Genomic DNA, 16888 nt, shown 5'->3' with positions numbered 1-16888 from the left:
TGTATTAATTATGGTTCTTTGCAGGTAGCAGAAAGTGATTAATTAGGCAAATTTTTTAAAAAATTAAATTCTATTAAAAAATTGAATGGATACTGAAGTACTTCACCAGCATCCAAGAAGAATTGCTTCAGACAGCTGCATAGCACAGGGAGATCAGCTCGGTGCTTTGTGACCGCCTGGAGGGGTGGGATAGGGAGGGTGGGAGGGAGGGAGACGCAAGAGGGAAGACATATGGGAACATACGTATATGTATAACTGATTCACTTTGTTATAAAGCAGAAATTAACACACCATTGTAAAGCAATTATACTCTAATAAAGATGTAAAAAAAAAAAAAATTGCTTCAGAGAATCTCCCCCAACAGAATCTAGCTCCAACAACTCCCTCTCTCTGAATTTGGGGTGTGTGTGTGTGTGTTTGTGAGATATGTTCTGAATGGAACAGGTATCCACCTGGATCCATCAGCCATGGCCAGGGTGCAGCAAGGTCTCATGTTTTAGATATGTCTATTGAGGGTCCACCTCTGGGCTCAGGGTAGATCCCAAAGAAACTGTGAAGCCATCCTCAGAAGTGTCTAAAACACATCTTTCCTTGTTGCCTTGAACACTGAGTATTCACAGCATTTTTCTGGAAAGGTTTGCCAGGTGGGCAGTAGGGGATGGAGAAAAGGACCCAAGAGTCAATTTCAATGATAAAGCATTGTCATTTGCCAACTTCGTGACCCTCGCTTTCCTGGGCCTCATTTTCCTTACCTGTCAAATATCTACCCTACTTGCCTGACAAAAGCATTGTGAGCATGAAAGGAGATGGTAGATGTGAAGGGTAGCTTGGAGCACACCCAGGTGGGACGAAGCCTGGTCCTGGTGCAGTTCTGTAGGGAGCATTGGTTATCTGAGCTCTCCAGTCTGAGCACCGGAATCCTGACTTTACTTGGCGGTAGGGTTGACCTATCTAGACCTATCAGATACCTATCTAGAAAAAACCTGAAGGGATTCTTTACCCTGGGAGTTTAGGAAGAAAAAATATTTTTATTAATTCTGAATGATTGCACATAAGCTATGAAGTGAGAGCCATATTGAATATACTGCATAGTATCTTCAGTATGACTATCATGGTAAAAACTCACTTGTATAATGCTTCCCTTTAGATTCCTTCCCATGAAGGAGGTGATGAGACTATCTTTGGTTTGGTCCAGTTTGTATCCTTTCCTGCTTTCCATCATCTAATTCACTGATGTGTTCTTCCAATGCCATTTTGGAATGTCCTTTTCTCATGGTAGGGCTTCCTGTAACAGCTGTAGCGGCTTCTCTGTTTCTTCTTCTCACTGTTCGAAGTTCTCTTAGTCTGTTTGGGCTGCTATAACAAAAATTCCATAGACAGACATTTATTTCTCATTGTTCTGGAGGTTAGTGGCTGGTGAAAGCCTGATTCCTGGTTCTTGTTTTTTCTCTGTGTCTTCACATGGTGGAAGAGGCATGGGGTCTCTGGGGTCCCTTTTCTAAGGGCATGAGTTCCATGCATGAGGGCACAATCCTCATGACCTGAGCATCTCCCATAGGCCCCACCTCCAAATCCCATCCTTTTAGGGATTAGGTTTCAACGTATGGATTTGGGGAGGACACAAATGTTCAGTCTCAAGCAAAAATGTAACCTTGTGTTAGAATCTTTGCCAATTTTTTTTTTTCTGTTTTTCCAGCTGCTTCTGTTCTTACGTGCACCAAACTTGGGGGGGGGTTCCTGTTTTCTGTGATGCGCTGTTTGGAATGCGTGTTGTTGGTAACTAATTGTTCTGGGTATGACTTCTCCGGCAGCTGTCCGGATCTCCAACGTCCTCTACATGGAGCCAGCGCTGGTTTGTATGTCTGTGAATCTCTGCCGAGCTGTGGAGGGCGCTGCAGAGGGGTTTGGAACAGTATCGTTTGCCCTGACTTCAGGCTCAAAAGAGAGTCAGGGCTTCCCTGGTGGCGCAGTGGTTGAGAGTCCGCCTACCTATGCAGGGGACACGGGTTCGTGCCCCGGTCCAGGAGGATCCCACATGACGCGGAGTGGCTGGGCCCGTGAGCCATGGCCGCTGAGCCTGCGCGTCCGGAGCCTGTGCTCCGCAACGGGAGAGGCCACAACAGTGAGAGGCCTGCGTACCACAAAAAAAAAAAAAAAAAAAAAAAAAAAAAAGAGTCAAATGTTGGCTACTCTTCAATGTCAAAATTTGGGCAGAAGAGCAGAAGTAGATCTTATTCATACAGAAATGGGATTCTGACTAGAATCCATCAATTCTCATTACTGGCTAACTCAGAGGCTATAAAGATGGTTTCAAAGTTGAGAAGATGCAATTCTGAACGTTCTCCAGGACCTCTGTGGCATCTCCCAGAGCTGCTCCACCCCTTTGAGGATGGAGGAATCACTTCCAGATAGAGGCAGAGTATTAAAAAAATCTTCCCCTGAAAATCTCTCCTGGCTTGTGCGTCTGATTGTTCCAAACCCGGTGGCGTTTAGGTCACAATGCCACCTTTGAGGAAGTGCAGTGCATTCCAGGGTGACGGTGACACAGCAGCCTCTCCAGACGTGTTTGCATTCATGAGGAATAAACAGCAGCCACAGGCTGGAAGAAACGGGATTTTGGCAAATGTTTACTGGCTTGCTGCTTCACTACCTTTCAGCGTTCCCCTAGGTAAATTCCATTCTTCACTTTCCCAAACCTCTTCTGGCAACCCAATGTTGCCACTGGACGTGGAGCTTTGAGTCAGGCCCAGATGGAGGAGGAATCGACAGAGGGAGGTGGTCGCAGATGAAATGGTGATGCAGACCTGCCCAGGGAGAACCCATTCTGTTCCAGGGCTCTTGTGTGAGTGGAAGAAAGGCAACACTAAAACCCTGAAACCAAGTGTTTTCAAGATGGTTTTAATGCAACCCTCGCTTTTCCCCCAAGGATTTATCCTTCCTTTTCAATTCCCACCTTTTGCCACTCTGCATCATTCTGGAATGCTGAATTTAGGAAGAAAATAGCAAACATGTAAAACCTTTGAGGAGGTGGTTTGTATATACATATTTATTTGTTGTTGTTTGTTTCCTAGGACTTTCAGATGAGAGGTTATGCTTCTTTTAAGTCTTAGTTGGGTGAGATGTAGGTAATTAAGAATTAAGACTCTGTGTTTCTAACACAACAGTAGGCATAAGAGAAAGGCCAGAAACACACCTTAGTCAGGATAGACTGACTGGGTTGTGCTGTGGTAACAATGCCCCTCAAATCTCAGGAGTTCACTACAATAAAGTTCTGGTTTTTGCTCGAGCTGTATATCCATCATGGGTCAAGCTGAGTTGTCTTCCGTATTGCTTTCATCCTCAGGCCCGGGCTGATGGAGCTATATCTCTAGAAATGTTAATGATATTGTTATAGAGGGAAAAGAAGCACAGGAGCCACTCACTGGTTTTCTAAGCTCCTGTTCATACATGATACATGTCATTCCTGTTTGCATTTCATTGACTGACAAGTTATATGGCCCCAGCTGAGTTCAACAGGGTAGAGTTTATCCTCCTGCAGGAGGTGTACTATAGAAAGGGGCTCTTGGTTATTTGGCTAGATTTTGGTAATAATATCAATAATTTATAATATTGGGTGTTGAAGGCTTCTTTATGTATAAAGCCAAAAGTGGAAATTATGAAGGCCAAGGTAAAGCTGACTAAATGAAAATAAAATCCTTCAGTAAGGAAAAAAGAACAGAGCTGAAAGGCAACAACAAATGGGATAAAAGTATTTGCAATTTAAATAGCAAAGAGTCAATATTATCATGGATAGAAGAATTTTTATTCATCAGAAAGATAAAGCAGTGTGCTCCTGCTGGCTATTCTAAATGCCTGGTAGATGCCTGGGGGCTCTACCCAGAACTGCCCCCCCTTCCCTGTCAACCCAGATTTGTTGGTCTCTCCAAGGTGTCAAAAACCAATAATCCAGCCAAGGAGTTGAAGAAAGGGACCCTAAGAGCCTCCAGTTCTCTTTCTCAGAGAATGTTTGCATGCAGCCCTCTGGAAACATTGTTCCCACCTCTGTAATATGACCCAGATGAGGAATTCTAAGTTAGAAGAAAGGGTGGGACCTTCACTAGAAAACTTCCCTGTTTTCTTCTCCATCCTGTCAAGTGATTCTTTCAGCACTGAAGACCCAGAGGTTTTCCGTATATCTGAGAGAGTCAGGTGGATGAGGGAGGTTTTTTTTTAGGACCCTGGAGTTCTCAGATTCCCAACTTTCCTCCTTCTGGCAAAGAAGATTTGTCTTTCTCCCAATATACAAATTATTGACAAATGATTCCCAAGCAATTCTTGCTAACTGCCTCATGACAAGTTCTTAAGAGCAGTCAGATTTCAGCCTGGGAGCCTGACCAGAACATATTTTCCCCCATTCCATGTACTATTAGATTTGCTTCCATCTCTCCTGGGCAGAATAGAAGTCAGAAGCAAAATGGCTTCCTGTATTAACATTAGTTTTATCAAGCAGATGGCCCGTGCTTTTAGCCTCAAAGGAAGACAGTGGATAATGACTGAGAGCTTCCGGGAAGATGGCGGAGGAGTAAGACGCGGAGATCACCTTTCCTCCCACAGACACACCAGAAATACCTCTACACGTGGAACAACTCCTACAGAACACCTACTGAACACTGGCAGAAGACGTCAGACCTCCCAAAAGGCAAGAAACCCCCCACGTACCTGGGTAGGGCAAAAGAAAAAAGAATAAACAGAGACAAAAAGATAGGGACGGGACCGGCACCAGTGGGAGGGAGCTGTGAAGGAGGAAAGCTTTCCACACACTAGGAAGTCCCTTCGTGGGTGGAGACTGCGGGTGGCGGAGGGGGAAAGTTTCGGAGCCGCAGAGGAGATCACAGCAACAGGGGTGTGGGGGGCAAAGCGGCGAGATTCCCACACAGAGGATCGGTGCCGACCAGCACTCACCAGGCCGAGAGGCTTATCTGCTCACCCGCCGGGGCGGGCGGGGCTGGGAGTTGAGGCTCGAGCTTCGGTTGGAGCGCCTGGAGAGGTCTGGGGTTGGCGTCGTGAACACAGCCTGAAGGGGTTAGTGCGCCACGGCTGGCCGGGAGGGAGTCCGGGGAAAAGTCTGGAGCTCCAGAGACGGGCGCGAGCTGCGGCTAAAAGCGCGGACCCCAGAGACAGGCATGAGACGCTAAGGCTGCTGCTGCCGCCCCCAAGGGGGCCTGTGTGCGAGCACAGGTCACTATCCACACCCCCCTTCTGGGGAGTCTGTGCAGCCCGCCACTGCCAGGGTCCCGGGATCCACGGACAACTCCCCCGGGAGAACGCACGGCGCGCCTCAGGCTGGTGCAACGTCACGCCGGCCTCTGCCGCGGCAGGCCCGCACCGCACTCCGTGCCCCTCCCTCCCCGCGGCCTGAGTGAGCCAGAGCTTCCGAATCAGCGGCTCCTTTAACCCCGTCCTGTCTGAGCAAAGAACAGACGCCCTCCAGTGACCTACACGCAGACGTGGGGCCAAATCCAAAGCTGAGCCCCTGGGAGCTGTGAGAACAAAGAAGAGAAAGGGAAATCTCTTCCAGCAGCCTCAGAAGCAGCGGATTAAAGCTCCACAATCAACTTGATGTACTCTGCATCTGTGGAATACCTGAATACACAGCGAATCATCCCAAATTGAGGAGGTGGACTTTGAGAGCAAGATTTACAATTTATTCCCCTTTTCCTCTTTTTGTGAGTGTGTATGTGTATGCTTCTGTGTGAGATTTTGTCTGTATAGCTTTGCTTCCACCATTTGTCCTTGGGTTCTATCCATCCGTTTTTTTTTTTCCAATTTTTTTCTTAATAATTATTATTTTAATAACCTTATTATATTTTATTTTACTTTATTTTCCTTCTTTCTTGTTTTCCATCCTTCCCTCCTTCCTTCCTTCCTTCCTCCCTCCCTCCCTCCCTCCCTCCTTTCTTTCTTTCTTTCTACTTCTACTAATTCTTTCTTTCTACTTTTTCTTCCTTTTATTCTGAGCCATGTGGATGAAAGGCTCTTGGTGCTGCAGCCACCAGTCAGTGCTGTGCCTCTGAGGTGGGAGAGCCAACTTCAGGACACTGGTCCACAAGAGACCTCCCAGCTCCACATAATATCAAATGGCAAAAGTCTCCCAGAGACCTCCATCTCAACACCAGCACCCAGCTTCACTGAACGACCAGCAAGCTACAGTGCTGGACATCCTATGCCAAACAACTAGCAAGACAGGAACACAACCCCACCCATTATCACAGAGGCTGCCTAAAATCATAATAAGTCCACAGACACTCCAAAACACACCAGCAGATGTGGACTGGCCCACCAGAAAGACTAGATCCAGCCTCATCCACCAGAACACAGGCACTAGTCCCCTCCACCAGGAAGCCTTCACAACCCAGTGAACCAACCTTAGCCACTGGGGACAGACACCAAAAACAACGGGAACTACGAACCTGCAGCCAGCAAAAAGGAGACCCCAAACACAGTAAGATAAGTAAAATAAGAAGACAGAAAAACACACCACAGATGAAGGAGCAAGATAAAAACCCACCAGACGTAACAAATGAAGAGGAAATATGCAGTCTACATGAAAAAGAATTCAGAATAATGATAGTATAGATGATCCAAAATCTTGGAAATAGAATAGACAAAATGCAATAAACATTTAACAAGGACCTAGAAGAACTAAAGATGAAACAAACAACGATGAACAACACAATAAATGAATTGAAAAATACTCTAGATGAGATCAATAGCAGAATAACTGAGGCAGAAGAACGGATAAGTGACCTGGAAGATAAAATAGTGGAAATAACTACTGCAGAGCAGAATAAAGAAAAAAGAATGAAAAGAACTGAGGACAGTCTCAGAGACCTCTGGGACAACATTAAAAGCACCAATATTCGAATTATAGGGGTTCCAGAAGAAGAAGAGAAAAAGAAAGGAACTGAGAAAATATTTGAAGAGATTACAGTTGAAAACTTCCCTAATATGGGAAAGGAAATAGTCAATCAAGTCCAGGAAGCACAGAGAGTCCCATACAGGATAAATCCAAGGAGAAATACACTAAGACATATTAATCAAACTGTCAAAAATTAAATACAAAGAAAGCATATTAAAAGCAGCAAGGGAAAAACAACAAATAAAACACAAGGGAATCCCCATAAGTGTAACAGCTGATCTTTCAGCAGAAACTCTGAAAGCCAGAAGGGACTGGCAGGACATATTTAAAGTGATGAAGGAGAAAAAGCTGCAACCAAGATTACTCTACCCAGCAAGGATCTCATTCAGATTTGATGGAGAAATTAAAACCTTTAGAGACAAGCAAAAGCTGAGAGAGTTCAGCACCACCAAACCAGCTTTACAACTGCCAAAGGAACTTCTCTAGGCAAGAAACACAAGAGAAGGAAAAGACTTACAATAACGAACCCAAAACAATTAAGAAAATGGGAATAGGAACATACATACCGATAATTACCTTAAATGTAAATGGACTAAATGCTCCCACCAAAAGACACAGATTAGATGAATGGATACAAAACCAAGACCCATATATTTGCTGTCTACAAGAGACCCACTTCAGACCTAGAGACACATACAGACTGAGAGTAAGGGGATGGAAAAAGATATTTCATGAAATGGAAACCAAAAGAAAGCTGGAGTAGCAATTCTCATATCAGACAAAATAGACTTTAAAATAAAGACTATTAAAAGAGACAAATAAGGACACTACATAATGATCAAGGGATCGATCCAAGAAGAATATATAACAATTGTAAATATTTATGCACCCAACATAGGAGCACCTCAATACATAAGGCAAATACTAACAGCCATAAAAGGGGAAATCAACAGTAACACATTCATAGTAGGGGACTTTAACACCCCACTTTCACCAATGGACAGATCATCCAAAATGAAAATAAATAAGGAAACGCAATCTGTAAGTGATACATTAAACAAGATGGACTTAATTGATATTTATAGGACATTCTTTCCAAAAAGAACAGAATACACATTTTTCTCAAGTGCTCATGGAACATTCTCCAGGATAGATCATATCTTGGGTAACAAATCAAGCCTTGGTAAATTTAAGAAAATTGAAATTGTATCAAGTATCTTTTCCAACCACAATGCCATGAGACTAGATATCAATTACAGGAAAAGATCTGTAAAAAATACAAACAAATGGAGGCTAAACAATACACTACTTAATAACTAAATGATCACTGAAGAAATCAAAGAAGAAATTTTAAAATACCTAGAAACAAATGACAATGGAGACACGACAACCCAAAATCTATGGGATGCAGCAAAAGCAGTTCTAAGAGGGAAGTTTACAGCAATACAGTCCTACCTTAAGAAACAGGAAACATCTCGAATAAACAATCTAAGCTTGAACCTAAAGCAATTAGAGAAAGAAGAACAAAAAAACCTGAAAGTTAGCAGAAGGAAAGAAATCATAAAAATCAGATCATAAATAAATGAAAAAGAAATGAAGGAAACGATAGCAAAGATCAATAAAACTAAAAGCTCGTTCTTTGAGAAGATAAACAAAATTGATAAACCATTAGCCAGACTCATCAGGAAAAGAAGGGAGAAGACTCAAAACAATAGAATTAGAGATGAAAAAGGAGAAGTAACAACTGACACTGCAGAAATACAAAAGATCATGGGAGGTTACTACAAGCAACTCTATGCCAATAAAATGGACAACCTGGAAGAAATGGACAAATTCTTAGAAATGTACAACCTGCCAAGACTGAATCAGGAAGAAATAGAAAATATGAACAGACCAAACACAAGCACTGAAATTGAAACTCTGATTAAAAATCTTCCAACAAACAAAAGCCCAGGACCAGATGGCTTCACAGGCAAATTCTATCAAACATTTAGAGAAGAGCTAACACCTATCCTTCTCAAACTCTTCCAAAATATAGCAGAGGGAGGAACACTCTCAAACTCATTCTATGAGGCCAACATCACCCTGATACCAAAACCAGATAAGGATGTCACAAAGAAAACTACAGGCCAATACCACTGATGAACATAGATGCAAAAATCCTCAACAAAATACTAGCAAACAGAATCCAACAGCACATTAAAAGGATCATACACCATGATCAAGTGGGGTTTATTCCAGGAATGCAAGGATTATTTAATATACACAAATCAATCAATGTGATACACCATATAAACAAATTGAAGGAGAAAAGCCACATGATCATATCAATAGTTGCAGAGAAAGCTTTCGACAAAATTCTACACCCATTTATGATAAAAACCCTCCAGAAAGTAGGCATAGAGGGAACTTTCCTCAACATAATAAAGGCCATATATGACAAACCCACAGCCAACATCGTCCTCAATGGTGAAAAACTGAAAGCATTTCCACTAAGATCAGGAACAAGACAAGGTTGCCCACTCTCACCACTCTTATTCAACATAGTTTTGGAAGTTTTAGCCACAGCAATCAGAGAAGAAAAGGAAATAAAAGGAATCCAAATCGGAAAAGAAGAAGTAAAGCTGTCACTGTTTGCAGATGGCATGATAGTATACATAAAGAATCCTAAAGATGCTACCAGAAAACTACTAGAGCTGCTCAATGTATTTGGTAAAGTAGCAGGATACAAAATTAATGCACAGAAATCTCTGGCATTCCTGTACACTAATGATGAAAAATCTGAAAGTGAAATCAAGAAAACACTCCCATTTACCATTGCAACAAAAAGAATAAAATATCTAGGAATAAACCTCCCTAAGGAGACAAAAGACCGGTACACAGAAAATTATAAGACACTGATGAAAGAAATTAAAGATGATACAAATAGATGGAGAGATATACCATGTTCTTGGATTGGAAGAATCAACATTGTGAAAATGACTCTACTACCCAAAGCACCCTACAGATTCAATGCAATCCCTATCAAACTACCACTGGTATTTTTCACAGTACTAGAATAAAAAATTTCACAATTTGTATGGAAACACAAAAGACCCCGAATAGCCAAAGCAATCTTGAGAACGAAAAACAGAGCTGGAGGAATCAGGCTCCCTGACTTCAGACTATACTACAAAGCTACAGTAATCAAGACAGTATGGTACTGGCACAAAAACAGAAAGATAGATCAATGGAACAGGTTAGAAAGTCCAGAGATAAACCCACACACATATGGTCACCTTATCTTTGATAAAGGAGGCAGGAGTGTACAGTGGAGAAAGGACAGCCTCTTCAATATTTCGTGTTGGGAAAACTGGACAGGTACATGTAAAAGTATGAAATTACAACAGTCCCTAACACCATACACAAAAATAAGCTCAAAATGGATTAAAGACCTAAATGTAAGGCCAGAAACTATCAAACTCTTAGAGGAAAGCATAGGCAGAACACTCTATGACATAAATCACAGCAAGATCCTTTTTGACCCACATCCTAGAGAAATAGAAATAAAAACAAAAATAAGGAACTGGGACGTAATGAAACTTCAAAGCTTTTGCACAGCAAAGGAAACCGTAAACAAGACCAAAAGACAGCCGTCAGAATGGGAGAAAATATTTGCAAATGAAGCAACTGACAAAGGATTAATCTCCAAAATTTATAAGCAGCTCATGCAGCTCAAAAACAAAAAAACAAGCAACCCAATCCAAAAGTGGGCAGAAGACCTGAATAGACATTTCTCCAAAGAAGATATACAGATTTCCAACAAACACATGAAAGAATGTTCAACGTCATTAATCATTAGAGAAATGCAAATCAAAACTACAATGAGGTATCATCTCACACCAGTCAGAATGGCCATCATCAAAATATCTAGAAACTATAAATGCTGGAGAGGGTGTGGAGAAAAGGGAACCGTCTTGCACTGTTGGTGAGAATGTAAATTGATACAGCCACTGTGGAGAACAATATGGAAGTTCCTTAAAAAACTACAAATAGAACTACCATATGACCCAGCAATCCCACTACTGGGCATATACCCTGAGAAAACCATAATTCAAAAAGCGTCATGTACCAAAATATTCATTGCATCTCTATTTACAATAGCCCAGAGATGGAAACAACCTGTGTCCATCATCAGATGAATGGATAAAGAAGAACTGGCACATATATACAATGGAATATTACTCAGCCATAAAAAGAAACGAAATTGAGTTATTTGTAATGAGGTGGATAGACCTAGAGTCTGTCATACAGAGTGAAGTAAGTCAGAAAGAGAAAGACAAATACCGTATGCTAACACATATATATGGAATTTAAGAAAAAAATGTCATGAGGAACCTAGGGGTAAGACAGGAATAAAGACACAGACCTACTAGAGGATGGACTTGAGGATATGGGGAGGGGGAAGGGTAAGCTGTGACAAAGCGAGAGAGAGGCATGGACATATATACACGACCAAACGTAAGGTAGATAGCTAGTGGGAAGCAGCCGCATAGCACAGGGAGATCAGCTCGGTGCTTTGTGACCGCCTGGAGGGGTGGGATAGGGAGTGTGGGAGGGAGGGAGACGCAAGAGGGAAGAGATATGGGAATATATGTATATGTATAACTGATTCACTTTGTTATAAAGCAGAAACTAACACACCATTGTAAAGCAATTATACTCTAATAAAGATGTCATAAAAGAAAAAGACAGTGGCCTCAGGCAGAAATATAGCCAGATGCTACCTTTTTCAGTGAAATGTCTGGAATCCTTAAAAATACTCCAAATTCCTTCAGAATAATTTCAATTATTTCCCCCTTACTTCTCTTAAATTTGTCTCTCCCCGACTGCCCCAATCCACATGGATTCTAGATCCTAATTTCTGTGCAGGTAATGGATTTCTCTTCTATGATCTGCAGTTTCTGGTTAAATACTTACATGAGTATTTTGTGTTGTTAATTCTCGTCTTTTACGAACTTTAGCCAGTTTACCCGTTGGTATCCCTAGTAACTTGTAAGAATAGTGAAGGCAGGGAGTGGCTTTGATCCGTGTTAACCTTCAGTGTCTGGTATAGTGCCTAGCACTCAGTAGGTCAATAAATAGTTGTTGACTGAATTTGTTGCCAAGTGTTTCCACCATGAGGGTGAGCAGTGCTTTGGTTAGAGCTGGGCCATGGCATTGGCGCACCAGCAACTTCTAACTGTTGAGGGCTGGGCATCTTCTTCTAGGGTCTTCTGTTTGGTCTTTCCAAAAGGCAGGATGTACTGGCAATGCCCAGAGTGGGAAAGGTCACTTCCAGGGTGACTGTACCAGCCACGTGGCTGTGCATCTTAGAAGAATGACCAGGTGCCCTTAAATGCCATGGGTTGCTGAGTGAGGGTTCAATATCCTTGGAATCATTGGACCCCCACTCATATTTAGCAGAAGAGAGACTTCAAAGTAAGAGTAATCAGATTTGGTAACTTAGCCTCTCTGTGCCTCAGTTTCCTCATCTACAAAGTGGGGGTAATAATTTTACATCATAGAGTTGTTATGAGATTTAAATGAGATAACAGAGGTAAAGCACTTAGTAGCTAGTACATAGTGAGCCCTGCATAATTGTTAGCTACTATGGGTTTTAGATAGCTCACTAGTGTGGCCTGTAGTGTTTCCAGGGATGTGCAGCCACCCTCCGTTACCAGAAAAGACATAATCTTACCATTGGTGGATCCTCAACCCATACCCTAAATCCAAGAAATGGAATTTTTGCTGTTTGAATCAGATCTCCCTTCAGCCATGCAGCATCAATTTGGGGCCATGCTTTTGGCTTTCATCTCTCTTTTTGGTTAAGACCCTCTGCCCCTCCCCAGGTCCAGGCTGCAACCTGCTGACCTCCCAAGTGGCACCCCAAGGGGTCAGGGCCAAGAGACTATTATTTCAGCCTTAATGCCACACAGACGAGGTTGGTTTTCTATAGGCTTCCATAGGAGCGAGCCAAGGACATTTGGAATCTAATCACATCTCACCACCTTCTCCATAGCCACCATTGTCTCCCCTCTGGCCCATGGCCATCCCTGCCAAACAGCCCTCCCCTTGTATCCTTGCTTCCCACAGGGCGTTCTCCCCATAGCACCAGATTGACTCCTAGCACTATGCTGCTTAAAGCTCTCCAGTGGTTTCTAGCTGCACTTAGAATAAAATCCAATCTTTGCCTTAATTCAGAGTCCTGTGTGAGCTGGGCCCTATCGAACTCTCTGACCCACAACACCCTCTGTGTACCCTCCAGGCTTCAGCTATGTAGACCTGCATTCCAGTGCTTCAAATGCAGGATGCATGTTCCTGCCTCTAGGCACTGTCCTTCTTCTCCTAGATTCCTTCTGCCTGGGATGCTCCTCCTTGCATCGTCATGTGGCTGGCTCCCTTCTGGTTTCCACGCTCAAAAGCCTTCCCTGACCAGGTTATTTCAGCATCATCGCCCTCCCCCAGCACTCTTGAGCCCCTTGTAATGTTCTATAGCCTGCATAGCAGTTACTGCCATTCAGTATTATTTATTTGTGGGTTTATTGTCTTCTTCCTCCCACTAGAGGGAAAACTTCGTGATAACAGAGCCTTGACTGTCCCCCTGTTTAACACTGCATTTCTAGTTCCTGGTACTCAATAAATATTGGTGGAATGAACAAATTCCTCAGAGGGTGGCATCTACTTAACAAACCTTTCTTTTGCTATCATTGACAGCACAACTCTGATGGCTTATTGTAGCAAGGAGAGAAAGAGGAGGGTGAATGGGGCAGAAAAGCATATCTTTGCCACAGTGAGAGGCTGACGTTTCTCTTTATTGTCTTAGGGCATCAGCCTGTGGAAAGACATTTTATAGGGCAGAATGCTGTTTCTCCAGCAAGAATGCGAGTCCTCTTTCAGAGATGCCTGAGGTACAAAGATGCCTGGGTACTTTTCAAGGGTGTCATGTTTTCTTATGGCTCAAGCTCGGACCCAGAAACCTGGATAAAATTCTACACTGGACAGCCCAGTAGTTGGCAACACTCCCCAACTTGTAAGTGACCTGACTGCAACACATTAAAAGGGGACCTTTTTTTAAAAAAAAAAGTTTAAACTTTAACAGATAAATTCAAGTAACCCAAAATTCCACAATTCCCCATCATACCAAATACAGGATCTGCTTGGTAGAGTAAGAAAAATATAGATCCCCAAAGCCTGGATTCGAATCATAGTTTCACCACAAAACAAGCTGGGTGAAGAGGTAAATTCATTTTAATTCTCTAATACCCAGGTATGGCAGCCATGGAAACACTACTCAGATCTCCTGCTGCAGAGGCATAACTGACAGATGCCCCACCCCCTCCTCCATCCCCTGCCAGGTCCTGTCCTTCTAGGTCCCCTCCAGCCAAGCTTCCTACAGGCTCTTCCCAGCCAGTGACTGGCACAGTGGAGATCAAGGTAGATCCATCCTGGACGCATTGAGACTTCTCCAGTGGGTAGCTTTGGCTTGATGAGCCCCTAAACCTGAGCCTTTCTTGGAACTGCCCTGCAGCCCTAGACTCTTCCTACCTGACTCCCCTTCCTTGCTCTTCTTCCTCACGGGGGTCAGGCCTGCATTGGGTCTGAAGGTTTTCCCTGACTACTCATGTTCTTTCCTTCAGTAAATCACTTGCAGGTCTAACCTGTCTTGGATTCTGCTACTTGGTGAACCCAACCAACACGTTTGGCTTTCTTGTTTGTAAAACACAGCCCATGGTTCAGGAGGCTATTGCCAAACTCTTTGCTTTACTCCCATTTGGATGGAATGGAGGGAATTTGTCCCCACATCACCATGAAACTGTATTGTTGCTGGGATTAGAAAATGAGATTTGCAAAATCGCTGAGCATGGTACCTGGCATAGAGCTGGCACTCAATAAGGGCTAGATGAATCTGAATAAATGTCTTCTACTTTCAGGCAAGTTCCTATATGAGGAAAACCTTCTCTGACATGAACTGCTGTGTGACCCCAAAGAAAGACTGTGTGTGTGTGTGTGTGTGTGTGTGTGTGTGTGTGTGTGTGTGTGTGTAGGGCACCAGTGAGTTGGAGGCACTGTATTTTTCCTTTTCAAATTATTTGATGTCCTAGGGAGAAACATTAGAACTTCTTGGACTCTTTCATACTTATTTTATGGCTTATCATTGTTTATTTAAAAGTTAACTCTGTGTGGAGAACACTGTATCTTCTCAGTGCTGAGGGCCTCTACGGGTCTTAACTGGTCCCCGAATCTTCTCCTCCTGTGATTGACCCCTTGGCCACCAAGGTCAGCAGCACCATACCTTCTGCTGGGCAACTGCCTATTCCCTGGTGCCTTCTTACTGTGGGTAGTTTCGATCATGTTGGCAGACAGATCCCCGAGCAGAGTTTCTGCCTCTTTTGCATTTATTCTTCCTGTTTTCACTCAGACCTCTGCAGACCCAGAAGTCCTAGGGAGTGGGGTAGACAGGGCCTCCTCAGAATGGCTCTAAGTAACCCCATCTCTGATTCCTGGGGGAGGCTGCCAGACGGCAGCAGTGCTGACCCTGGTCGTGGGGATTTTCTGGATCATGACCTCTGACTTGCCTTCAAACATTGCCTGGGTGCACCCTTCCTCGGGGGAGCAGTCCCTATTTGTCTGTGATCCTGTTAGAGGGTGTCACCAAAACCATCAGATTTCATTCCTTAGACAATACAGGAAATTTGTCACTCAGATCCCTGCAATTCTCAGTGACAAGGACAGCAACACATCCTCCATCAAGAGGTCTCCTAATACAAGTTAGACGCTCTCTATATTTTTAGGCATCTTTGAGATTTGTCATTGACTTTTAATGAAATTCGAAGCACTCTTGTTAAGAACAATTATTTAAAAAGAGAGAAGAGGGCTGTAAACAGGAAAGGAAAGGGGATGACAGAGAAGTAGAGATTTTGCACAGCAGTTTTGGAAAAGCAAAGGAATGGCAGGAGGAATAATTCCAAGTATTACCATTTAGGGTTCTTTGTTGACAGTGGAAAAGGAACTATTTCTGTAGAGACTGAAAAGATCCTGTAAGTAGGAGCAGAAATGTAGCTGGAGACAAACAGGGAGAGGGCCACCTTCCTCGGAGAACTTTATGTTTGTTTGTTTTTATTTTATTTTTCCCGTCAAGTGAGGCTTCCTTTTAGTTTTGTTAAGATTCTAATGCTGACATGGTGATTACAAAGAAATTAAAGAACAGGGTAAAAGCAAGACCAGGAGACATTTAGAGAAGAAAGTTGGGGATGACATCTTTTCACGCACCCACTTTCCTACTGACTGACAGAGGGGGCCCTGTCTCCAGCCCAACCCCACTGCAAGCTCTAAAGATAGACCGTGGTTCAGAAGGCCTCTGAGTGGGAATCAACGACCCAGGAGTTAGGAAGTGTAGAAAACATTGAGCGTTGGGACAGAGAACTGGACGGAGTGAACTGTTACTTACTACGTGATACACTGAGAATGCTTTCAGGTAGCTAAACGTATTCATTAGAATATGAGGGAAACTGTAGGGACTGCCAGCGTTGTGGAAGAATCGGGGGTCTTTGGAGCCAAACAGACGTGTTTGGGTCCCAGATGTACTTGTAGCTGAGAATATCCTATCATTTGGGGACAAATGACAGGTTTGGGGACAAATTTCAATGTCTAATGAGACATCAGAAGGTTATGGAATCACCCTTCTAGCCCATAGACACACAGGGGCTTGCCCTAAAGGTTGCATTCACCTTAGACAGATTATGTAACCACTGTTAACCTCAGTTTCCTCTGGTGGGAAATGGGGATACATGAGATAATGTATGTATAGCACCTGATATCAAAATCAGAGCTCATTCATTCATTCACGAATGCGGTAAGTGGTCCTCTCACTGTTGTGGCCTCTCCCACTGCGGAGCACAGGCTCCGGATGCGCAGGCTCAGTGGCCACGGCTCACGGGCCCAGCCGCTCCGCGGCACACGGGATCCTCC

The sequence above is a fragment of the Phocoena phocoena genome, chromosome 11 (assembly GCF_963924675.1).
Source record: "Phocoena phocoena chromosome 11, mPhoPho1.1, whole genome shotgun sequence".
Taxonomy (NCBI): domain Eukaryota; kingdom Metazoa; phylum Chordata; class Mammalia; order Artiodactyla; family Phocoenidae; genus Phocoena; species Phocoena phocoena.
This window is presented reverse-complemented; position numbering follows the sequence as displayed.